Source organism: Rana temporaria, chromosome 5 (genome assembly GCF_905171775.1).
Source record: "Rana temporaria chromosome 5, aRanTem1.1, whole genome shotgun sequence".
Taxonomy (NCBI): Eukaryota; Metazoa; Chordata; class Amphibia; order Anura; family Ranidae; genus Rana; species Rana temporaria.
In genome coordinates this window covers 336,972,206-336,984,498 of record NC_053493.1, presented here as the reverse complement: position 1 = coordinate 336,984,498, position 12,293 = coordinate 336,972,206, and the positions used below count along the sequence as shown (strand labels likewise).

Genomic DNA, 12,293 nt, shown 5'->3' with positions numbered 1-12,293 from the left:
TGAAGCGATCATTTTATATTGCCGAATATTCGCAATGCGAATATTCGGCAATAGGAATATTGCGCGATTATTTGCTCCGCCCTTTTGCATCAGAGCCAATCAGAGTTCTCCTTCCACACTCGTCACAGGTTAGCAACCAATAGGAACCTGCCTGCATGGACATTATATAAGCTCACTCCCAGCACCATTTCATTGCAGATTCAGAAGCTTGCTATAGAGTGTGGAGGCTGTTTCTGTGTTCCTGGTTTCCTGGTTTCCTGTGTCTTTGTTCTTGATTGATTTAGATCATCACCAGCATTGCTATTTAGTGATTCCAGTGGATCTTTTCCAGTATATCAACTGCTTTTTTCAAAGCAATAGACCCAAGAGCTTTTTTCAAAGCTACGTTTTGTGCTGTTTTGTGCTGTTTTTTTCATTTGTGTTACTGTTTGATCCTGCAATCCTCCCTGTTCAGTTATATTTGCAAGAGATTTCAGAACACATATTGATCTGAGCTTTATAAAAGAGCTTTTCTAAAAGCTAAGTTTTGTTCATCTTGTGTTACTGTCAGATCTTGCAGGTTCACTGTTCAGTGATATTTGATAGGCATCTCAGTTCAAAGTTTGTTTAGTTTTCCCTAAAGAGCTTTTATAAAAGCTAAGTTTTGTGTTCAGTTTAGTTAAATTTTGTGTAGTAAGTGTACACACTGTTAGTGTACATTTATTTCATCTAGCTTAGCTTAGTGTGTGTTTAGTGTCTGTGTTTTGTGTTTAAAAAAAAAAAAAAAAAAAAAGTTAGTGTTTGTTTAGTGCTTTTTTTTTTTTTCTTTAATTTTGTAGTCCTTGTCTGGTGTACTACTTTTCTTATAGTTTAGTAGCTGTCTGTGTACGTCTTTGTCTGCGTGCCTGTCTTGTAAAAAAAACACAAAAACACATTTTGTTCACATTTTCCCCCCCAATAAAGTTTAACCCCCCCACACACATATCAGCAATTATGAGCGGCATCCGTGGCCGTGGCAGTAGGGGTAGGGGAGTTACTCCCAGTGCTGGATCGCTGCCAGCACGGGGTACCTCTCGTGCCCCTACTAGTGGTAGAGGATCGGGTGCAAGGGGAGTACGCCTGATCCGGGAGTTCTTCCCATCGGGCAGCCGCCCGATATTGCCATCTCAGGCTCAAGTAGTGGTGGACTACATGGGGCACAGCAGTGCCACTGAGTCGTCGGTCCCGACTCACAGTAGTACCACCATTACACCGTTGCCTGTACTACCCCCCCCCAGCCCCCAAGAGTCCAGCATCTTACTGTTCGACAGCGACAGTGATAGGGATCTCTTGGGGGAGGCCATGCATCAGGCAGACCTCCAGCTCTGTCCTGATGGTCAGGACCTTTTTGAAGGGATGGATGAGGAGGATGGGATACCTGCTGGCAGTATCCCAGAGACATCCCTTCAAACTGGTGCTGCTGTTTTGGTGCAGGAAACAGCAGCACCTAGTCAGACCCAGGCGTGGGTGAGGGGACAGCGGAGCCAGGCTAGAGGCTCCATGTCACGTGGTTCCCTCAGACCAACACATCTCAGCCCTTGGTCTGACATCTCTGGGGGCGAAGAGGGTGACCCATCATGGTTGCCATCTGACGCGTCGGCTCACTACGTCAGTGACGACGGGGAAGGTAGGCACCCTGGTGAAACGGTGCGCCAGGTCACCACCAGGGAGACCATCGTCAGGGTCTCCACTGGTGATGGCAGCAGGAGGTGTCAGGAGGAGGAGCAGCAGCAGCAGCAGCAGCAGCAGGCAGCTCCACCTGTGCGCACCGAATCCCAGCAGGTGCAAGTAAGCGTCACCCCATCTGACAGGAGGGCGGTGCTGAAGTCACCTGTCTGGAATTTCTTTACCCTGGTGGCAGACAACCCTACCGTGGCCATCTGCCGGATTTGTAAAGTGAGGGTGAAGAGAGGGAAGTGTTTGGCTCGGGTGGGTACCACAGCCCTGAACCAGCACCTCAGGATAAACCACTGGGCGTTGTATGAGGAGATGAAGCGTGGTGGTGGTAGCAGCGCCACCACCACAAGTGAGCAGGGTACAGCAGCCCCTGCCACATCTTCATCTGTTTCCAGCAGGTCATGCCCCCCCGCTCCCTCTAGTAGAGGTACTGGTACCGGCAGCCAGACCTCTACTTCCACAGCACCCTCCACGTCTGTGTCCCGCACTGCCGTCCGGCGCCAGGCGTCGATTTCAGACGCCTTTGACCGCACCACTCCCTTCCCCCCTGGAGACCGACGTGTGCGTTCCCTCAATGGGCTCCTGGCAAGGGTTATTGCCCAACATCTGCTGCCCTTCAACATAGTTGACAGCAACCCCTTCAGGCAGATGTTGGAGCAGGCCCAACCCCAATGGCGTGTCCCCAGCCGCCATTTCTTTGCCAGGACTGGTGTCCCTGCCCTACACCAGCACATTGTTCAGAATGTAACCCTGTCGCTGGATCACGCTGTCAGCGACAGGGTTCATCTGACAATGGATGGCTGGACCAGCAGGCATGGGCAGGGACGCTACATCAGCTTCACGGCCCATTGGGTTTCCCTCCGAGGCGTCGGTGAGGGATCGTCGGCAACCGATCTTGTGGTGCCGCCCCGGGGTGTCCAGGGGAGAACTGCTGGTCTCCCTCAAGCCACTGTCTCCGCAGCTGCTGAGCCTCCCAGCAAGCGCCCCCGTAGCTACTCAAGTGTGGGGCACGTGCGCTGTCAGGCCGTGCTCCAGCTTGTTAGTTTAGGGGACCGGAGACACACTGCAGAAGAAGTGCTGAAAGCACTTCAAGCTCAGGTCCAGAAGTGGCTGACACCCCGAAGGCTCCAGCCAGGTATGGTTGTCTGCGATAACGGCAGCAACCTACTCGCCGCCCTCCATGCTGGCAGTCTGACGCACGTGCCCTGTCTGGCACATGTCCTCAACCTGGTGGTGCAGAAGTTCCTGCGCACTTATCCAGGGTTGAGTGACATTGTGGCAAAGGCGCGTAGGATTGCCAGCCACTTCAGGCGCTCCCCAACCGCTACCGCGTCCCTGTCCAAATTGCAGCGGAAGTACAATCTGCCCCTTCACAGGCTGATTGTGGACAGTGTGACGCGGTGGAACTCCACCCTCCACATGCTGAAGAGGTTGTGGGAGCAGCAAAGGGCGGTGAGGGAGTACCTGATGGAACTAGGCACTCAGAGGGCTTCACCACAACTCCCTTTCATCGCCTGTGCGGAGTGGGGGCAGATAAACCAGGTCTGCCAAGTGTTGTCCTCCTTCGAGCAGGCGACCAAGATGGTCAGCAGTGAGCAAATTGGCCTCAATAGCGTGCTGCCAATACTGTTCATGCTGGAGAGGACACTAGATCGCCTGCTCGAGGCTGGGGAGAGTGCCTTGGTGGAGCAGGAGGAGTCAGCAATGCTCCACCGAGACCAGGGCCAGGACCAGGAGGAGGAGGAGGAGGAGGAGGATGATGATGAAGAGGAGGAGGAGGTGGTTGCTGGTGTCGTCCCGGAGTCAGGGCCTGGTCAGGAGGGAGAGCCGGTGTTGGGGGCACCGATAGTCCGGGGGTTGGGCATGTCTGAGTTTGACCAGCAGCGCCTCAGGGAAGAAGAGTCGCACCTCATTAACCTGGCCAGCATTGAGGAGTCACAGCGGGCTGTGCTCTTCCCCATGGCTGCCCACATGCTCAGATGCCTCAGGAGGGACCCCCGGGTTAAGACCATCAAGACGAGGGATGATTTCTGGATGGCCACCCTTTTGGATCCCAGGTGCAAGGGGAAACTGGAGCAGTTCATCCCAGCCAGCCGGAGGCAGCACCGGATGGAGGAACTGCAGGCAGCCATTGTCAGACGGTTGGAGCAGGCAACTCCCCGGCCTCCAGTTGTCCCCCCTCATCTCACCCAGCAGGTGGCTGCACCCAGCTGCAGCCGAGCAGGGGACCTAATGGAAGAGATGAGGATGTTCTTCCAAACCGAGCGACCCAGTACCACCACCAGCAGCAGCAGCAGCAGTCACCACCAGCGGCTGGCCCACATGGTGGCAGACTACATGGCGTCCGTCGGTGCTTCTGACAGTATGAGCACCGACGACCCCATGGAGTACTGGGTTGCCAGATTGGACACCTGCCGCGAGCTCGCTCAGTATGCGCTGGAGTTATTGTCTTGCCCCCCCTCCAGCGTACTATCTGAGCGGACATTCAGCGCGGCAGGTGGGGTGGTCACGGACAAGAGGACCCGTCTGTCCACAGAGTCCGTGGACAGACTCACATTCATAAAGATGAATGAGTCCTGGATCGGCGGTGACTTTCTGGCACCCGTCGTCGGTTCAGGGCGCTGAAGGGTCCCTTGCCATGCATTCCCTGATGAAGCCCCGGACCTGATGTATTTACAGTGCTGAATATAACTATTTCAACATCAGAGAAAATCAATGTTAATATTTGGTACAGTAGGCTTTCTTTGCAATTACAGCGGTCAAAAATTTCTTGTAGTTTTACACCAGCTTTGCACACACTGGAGGAGGGATTTTGGCCCACTCCTCCACACAGATCTTCTCTACATCAGTCATGTTTCTGGGCTATCGCTGAGAAACACGGAGTTTGAGCTCCCTCCAAAGATTCTCTATTGGGTTTAGGTCTGGAGACTGGCTAGGCCACGCCAGAACCTTGATATGCTCCTTACAGAGCCAATCCTTGGTTATCCTGGCTGTGTGCTTTGGGTCATTCTCATGTTGGAAGACCCAGCCTCGACCCATCTTCAAAGCTCTAACTCAGGGAAGGAGGTTGTTGCCCAAAATCTTGCAATACATGGCCCCGGTCATCCTCTCCTTAATACAGTGCAGTCACCCTGTCCCATGTGCAGAAAAACACCACCAAAGCATGATGCTACCACCCCCATGCTTCACATTAGGGATGGCGTTCTTGGCATGGTACTCATCATTATTCTTCCTCCGAACACGGTTAGTGAAATTATGATCAAAAAATTATATTATAGTCTCATCTGACCACATGATTTTCTCCCATGACTCCTTTGGATCAGTCAAGACAATTATGTCAGCAGTTATTTCACACCCTATATACTCTTATTAAGACTGCTGTACATCATGGCAACTCCTGCCCATGTGATATGACTCTGTATCAACTACTACTGTTAATACTACTACTGCTGCTTCTGCTGCTGCTGCCCAGTCAAGACACCTATGTCAGCAGTTATTTGACACTCTATATACTCCTATTCCTACTGCTGTTCATGATGGCACCTCCTGCCCATGTGATATGACTCTGTATCAACTACTACTGTTAATACTACTGCTGCTTCTGCTGCTGCTGCCCAGTCAAGACACCTATGTCAGCAGTTATTTGACACTCTATATACTCCTATTCCTACTGCTGTTCATCATGGCACCTCCTGCCCATGTGATATGACTCTGTATCAACTACTACTGTTAATACTACTGCTGCTTCTGCTGCTGCTGCCCAGTCAAGACACCTATGTCAGCAGTTATTTGACACTCTATATACTCCTATTCCTACTGCTGTTCATCATGGCACCTCCTGCCCATGTGATATGACTCTGTATCAACTACTACTGTTAATACTACTGCTGCTGCTTCTGCTGCTGCTGCTGCCCAGTCAAGACACCTATGTCAGCAGTTATTTGACACTCTATATACTCCTATTCCTACTGCTGTTCATGATGGCACCTCCTGCCCATGTGATATGACTCTGTATCAACTACTACTGTTAATACTACTGCTGCTTCTGCTGCTGCTGCCCAGTCAATACACCTATGTCAGCAGTTATTTGACACTCTATATACTCCTATTCCTACTGCTGTTCATGATGGCACCTCCTGCCCATGTGATATGACTCTGTATCAACTACTACTGTTAATACTACTGCTGCTGCTTCTGCTGCTGCTGCTGCCCAGTCAATACACCTATGTCAGCAGTTATTTGACACTCTATATACTCCTATTCCTACTGCTGTTCATGATGGCACCTCCTGCCCATGTGATATGACTCTGTATCAACTACTACTGTTAATACTACTGCTGCTTCTGCTGCTGCTGCCCAGTCAAGACACCTATGTCAGCAGTTATTTGACACTCTATATACTCCTATTCCTACTGCTGTTCATGATGGCACCTCCTGCCCATGTGATATGACTCTGTATCAACTACTACTGTTAATACTACTGCTGCTTCTGCTGCTGCTGCCCAGTCAATACACCTATGTCAGCAGTTATTTGACACTCTATATACTCCTATTCCTACTGCTGTTCATGATGGCACCTCCTGCCCATGTGATATGACTCTGTATCAACTACTACTGTTAATACTACTGCTGCTTCTGCTGCTGCTGCCCAGTCAAGACACCTATGTCAGCAGTTATTTGACACTCTATATACTCCTATTCCTACTGCTGTTCATCATGGCACCTCCTGCCCATGTGATATGACTCTGTATCAACTACTACTGTTAATACTACTACTGCTGCTTCTGCTGCTGCTGCCCAGTCAAGACACCTATGTCAGCAGTTATTTGACACTCTATATACTCCTATTCCTACTGCTGTTCATCATGGCACCTCCTGCCCATGTGATATGACTCTGTATCAACTACTACTGTTAATACTACTGCTGCTTCTGCTGCTGCTGCCCAGTCAAGACACCTATGTCAGCAGTTATTTGACACTCTATATACTCCTATTCCTACTGCTGTTCATGATGGCACCTCCTGCCCATGTGATATGACTCTGTATCAACTACTACTGTTAATACTACTGCTGCTTCTGCTGCTGCTGCCCAGTCAAGACACCTATGTCAGCAGTTATTTGACACTCTATATACTCCTATTCCTACTGCTGTTCATCATGGCACCTCCTGCCCATGTGATATGACTCTGTATCAACTACTACTGTTAATACTACTGCTGCTTCTGCTGCTGCTGTCCAGTCAATACACCTATGTCAGCAGTTATTTGACACTCTATATACTCCTATTCCTACTGCTGTTCATCATGGCACCTCCTGCCCATGTGATATGACTCTGTATCAACTACTACTGTTAATACTACTGCTGCTGCTTCTGCTGCTGCTGCTGCCCAGTCAAGACACCTATGTCAGCAGTTATTTGACACTCTATATACTCCTATTCCTACTGCTGTTCATCATGGCACCTCCTGCCCATGTGATATGACTCTGTATCAACTACTACTGTTAATACTACTGCTGCTTCTGCTGCTGCTGCCCAGTCAAGACACCTATGTCAGCAGTTATTTGACACTCTATATACTCCTATTCCTACTGCTGTTCATCATGGCACCTCCTGCCCATGTGATATGACTCTGTATCAACTACTACTGTTAATACTACTGCTGCTTCTGCTGCTGCTGCCCAGTCAAGACACCTATGTCAGCAGTTATTTGACACTCTATATACTCCTATTCCTACTGCTGTTCATGATGGCACCTCCTGCCCATGTGATATGACTCTGTATCAACTACTACTGTTAATACTACTGCTGCTGCTTCTGCTGCTGCTGCTGCCCAGTCAATACACCTATGTCAGCAGTTATTTGACACTCTATATACTCCTATTCCTACTGCTGTTCATCATGGCACCTCCTGCCCATGTGCTATGACTCTGTATCAACTACTACTGTTAATACTACTGCTGCTTCTGCTGCTGCTGCCCAGTCAAGACACCTATGTCAGCAGTTATTTGACACTCTATATACTCCTATTCCTACTGCTGTTCATCATGGCACCTCCTGCCCATGTGATATGACTCTGTATCAACTTCTACTGTTAATACTACTGCTGCTTCTGCTGCTGCTGCCCAGTCAATACACCTATGTCAGCAGTTATTTGACACTCTATATACTCCTATTCCTACTGCTGTTCATGATGGCACCTCCTGCCCATGTGATATGACTCTGTATCAACTACTACTGTTAATACTACTGCTGCTTCTGCTGCTGCTGCCCAGTCAATACACCTATGTCAGCAGTTATTTCACACCCTATATACTCTTATTAAGACTGCTGTTCATCATGGCACCTCTTGCCCGAGTGATTTGACACTGTATTGTCAATGTCTACTACTACTATTACAGCTCAGTCAAGACATCTGTGTCCCAATTTTTTGGTACACTATTGACTACTATGACCACTACTGATGCTGTACAGTATTCCCCAAGTGTTTTTATGCTATGTATTACTATTACCACTACTGCTTGTAAATCATGCCTGTGTGATACTTAGTGGGAATGCTTTAATAAGCATTCCCAGTATGGATACCCGTAAATGTATTAATCTTAATTAGTGTGAATGCTTTAATAAACATTTCCAGTATTGATATACGTAAATTTAGTAATCTTATTATTCCTTACGTTTTTTGGTTCTGCGTAACTTCGGCATACTTTCAGCTATTGAGACCATTCAACTGTAAAAATGTTCGTCTCTTTCAGCTAATGATGGGACTTCTTCAAGTTTTTTTCTACTTTTTACACTTTTATAAATTTTAAGCTTTTAGACCCTTTTTTTAACATTGAAGTCAATGAGAACATCCTTTTCCCCTTTGAATTCACATGCCCTGCCAAAAGTTTCAGCTACTTCATACTTTCACTTACAGACACTGAAAAAACTGTAAAGCGGTCACAAAATATTTAGCTATCCGGCTATGACTTTTCAGATCTTCATCGTTTACAATTTTTTGTTGAAAACGCAATTTACGTTTTGCGAATTTTTCACAAAAATGCGATAGGTTATAATGTAATCCTATGGAGGGGATTTAGAGTCTGTCATGTGACCTTAACATTGGAGATCTTTGTAATTAAAAATATCTTTACAAAAAGGGGAAACAAAATGGTCTCACGCCCACAAGATCTACTTTTCATACACAATTTTTATATCAAAACGTAGCTATGCTTGTCTGGTTTCTGGCAATGTGATCAATTCTGCGATACGTATTTTAGTTTTAGTTATTGGAGCAACAGCCAGAAATTATGTCTCATAGACTCTCATGTTAAATTATCTAAAAAATGTTGCTGCAAAACTCACAAAGACGCTGTTTTCTAAATCGCAGACATGGCCACATTTTTAAGTTTATCAACATAAATTTCATATCAATGCGTTCACAAGGGCCGTGTATTTCAAACGGTGTAGTCGTTGTATCGATCGCATGTACGGTTGAGGATTTATTAAGCTTTGTTTGGAGGCTTAAATCATGTATTTGATCTGTGAATTAAAAGCGTTTGTAATGTTATTTCTTTCCATAAATAACTTTCCTGACCTCAGTGCAATATTCCTCCTCACTGACCTGGGGGGGAGGGGAAACCTCTTGAGGGGGGAGGGGCGACCAGGAAGTCAGCATACTCTATACTTTGCAGATAGAGAAAGAAGCTGTGTGTCCTAAAGATAGTGTAGTGGTTATGGTGAATGTCTTTGGCAAGGGGCTCAGCAATTAAGCTATTCAGCATTCCCACTCGCATTTTCCTCAGGAAATGCATTGTCTAGTTACATTATATTTTAATACTACTGCTGCTGCCTCCCTGCTGAGTAAAGCTTCATGACCTCTCTGGCACAGCGGATTCACCAACAGCCTCCGCTTCAAGCTACCAGACCGGATCGTAACAGCAAGTGTAACTAAAACAATTAACCTTATGTTAAACCCTGGTTTGCGGCCTTTATACTGCAACCATTAGGCTGTCTGCAAGAGCAAATCTGCACTCTCTCTCTCTTTCTTGCTCTCTCTCTCTCTCTCTGTATATATATATATATATTTATTGTTGTTTTTGTTATGTTCATTTTTCAACAGTTTATTTTGTGTTCGTCGTGTCTGTGTCCGTGTGCTTTAGTTTGTCCTAGGTTTGTGTTAAATAAAATGATAGTATAAAATGTTTTTGCTTATTATGAAGTTAGATGTGTTGATGTTGATTTGTTCGATGTGAAGTTAGATGTGTTGAAAAACCTAAAAATCGATCTCAAAAAGAAATGAAACATTTCCAAAAAATAACATTTTTTAATCAAAAAATTAATTCAGACATAGCTGAGCATGAGCTTCTGAAGCCTTTCCAGCTCAGCAAGATATTCTAATTGCTGCTGGTCTAGCTGCGTATTTTGCTGGACCAGGTATTTAATTTGTTGATGATTTCCCTTTATCCTCTGATGTGTCTTCTTTAGCAGCGCGTGCTGCTGCATCATCTTTCTTGCTACTGTTAGGATATAATAAAAAAACATTTGGATTTCAAAGAACGTTACCAAATAAATAAAATATTTTTTTTGCTTATTAATCAATCATTATCATGTGTATACACTTGTTATGTGTCTAACACATCCCGGGAGTGCAGAATTATTAGGCAAATGAGTATTTGGACCACATCATCCTCTTTATGCATGTTGTCTTACTCCAAGCTGTATAGGCTCGAAAGCCTACTACCGATTAGGCATATTAGGTAATGTACATCTCTGTAATGAGAAGGTGTGTGGTCTAATGACATCAACACTCTATATCAGGTGTGCATAATTATTAGTCAATTTCCTTTCCTTTGGCAAAATGGGCCAAAAGAAGGACTTGACAGACTCTGAAAAGTCCAAAATAGAGAGATATCTAGCAGAGGGATGCAGCACTCTTAAAATTGCAAAGCTTCTGAAGCGTGATCATCAAACAAAAGAAACGTGTGGAAAAACAAAGGCGCAAACTTAACTGCCCATGACCTGAGAAAGGTTAAGCGTGCAGCTGCCAAGATGCCACTTGCCACCAGATTGGCCATATTTCAGAGCTGCAACATCACTGGGGTGCCCAAAAGCACAAGGTGTGCAATACCCAGAGACATGGCCAAGGTAAGAAAGGCTGAAAGACGACGACCACTGAACAAGACACACAAGCTGCGACGTCAAGACTGTGCCAATAAATATCTCAAGAAAGATTTTTCTAAGGTTTTATGGACTACTGAAATGAGAGTGAGTCTTGATGGGCCAGATGGAAGAGCCCGTGGCTGGATTGGTAAAGGGCAGGGAGCTCCAGTCCGACTCAGACGCCAGCAAGGTGGTGGTGGAGTACTGGTTTGGGCTGGTATCATCAAAGATGAGCTTGTGGGGCCTTTTCGGATTGAGGATGGAGTCAAGCTCAACTCCCAGTCCTACTGCCAGATTATGGAAGAGACCTTCTTTAAGCAGTGGTACAGGAAGAAGTCACCATCCTTCAAGAAAAAAATGATTTTCATGCAGGACAATGCTCCATCACACGTGTCAAAGTACTCCACAGCGTGGCTGGCAAGAAAGGGTATTAAATAAAAAAAAGTAATGACATGGCCTCCTTGTTCACCTGATCTGAACCCCATTGAGAACCTGTGGTCCATCATCAAATGTGGGATTTACAAGGAGGGAAAACAGTACACCTCTCTGAACAGTGTCTGGGAGGCTGTGGTTGCTGCTGCACGCAATGTTGATGGTGAACAGATCAAAACACTGACAGAATCCATGGATGTCAGGCTTTTGAGTGTCCTTGCAAATAAAGGTGGCTATATTGGTCACTGATTTGTTTTTGTTTTGTTTTTAAATGTCAGAAATGTGTATTTGTGAATGTTGAGATGTTATATTGGTTTCACTGTTAAAAATAAATCATTGAAATGGGTATCTATTTATTTTTTGGTTAAGTTGCCTAATAATTCTGCACAGTAATAGTAGTCACCTGCACACACAGATATCCCCCGAAAATAACTAACACTAAAAACAAACTAAAAACTACTTCCAAAAAAATTCAGCTTTGATATTAATGAGTTTTTGGGGTTCATTGAGAACATGGTTGTTGTTCAATAATAAAATGAATCCTCAAAAAATACAACTTGCCTAATAATTATGCACTACCTGTATACTTCTAGCATCAATACCATATTATGGTTCTACAATCTGACAGGTGCGCTTTATATGTTGTCCATTTTTATATCTACATTTTGTTGTTGAAATGTTATTAATCATTGTGCACATATTTACCTTCCTGAGCGAGGCTCACAGGACCGCTCTCTTCCTCCTGCTCTTCCGCTTGAGAAGCTGGGGTGGTGGGGGGGGGAATCTCCTCAGCTTGCTCCTCAGCAGGAGCTGGGGTTGGGGAGTGGGAGGGCCCTGGCTGCTCCTCTTCATCCATCTCCTCCTCTGCCGCATCCTCCTCTGCCGCATCCTCCTCCTCCTCCTCATCGGCCTGGCGCCTTCTGCGCTTGGCGCGGATAACTGGCATTGGAGCTCCTATAATAACACAATGTTCATATATTATAAAAATGTTTTCTAATGACGTATGCAAATTCTGTGTACTCTG

The 12,293-nt window shown here is 46.2% G+C and overlaps 1 long non-coding RNA gene across 1 annotated transcript; it reads right to left on the bottom strand.

Moving 5' to 3' along the window:
- Nucleotides 1-9,981: 9,981 nt before the first annotated feature.
- Nucleotides 9,982-12,018, bottom strand: LOC120939675. Its single transcript, XR_005749348.1, has 2 exons — nt 11,975-12,018; nt 9,982-10,194 (listed from the first exon to the last, which is right to left on the bottom strand). It is a non-coding gene; the product is annotated as an uncharacterized LOC120939675 (long non-coding RNA).
- Between the last annotated feature and the right edge of the window lie 275 nt (nt 12,019-12,293).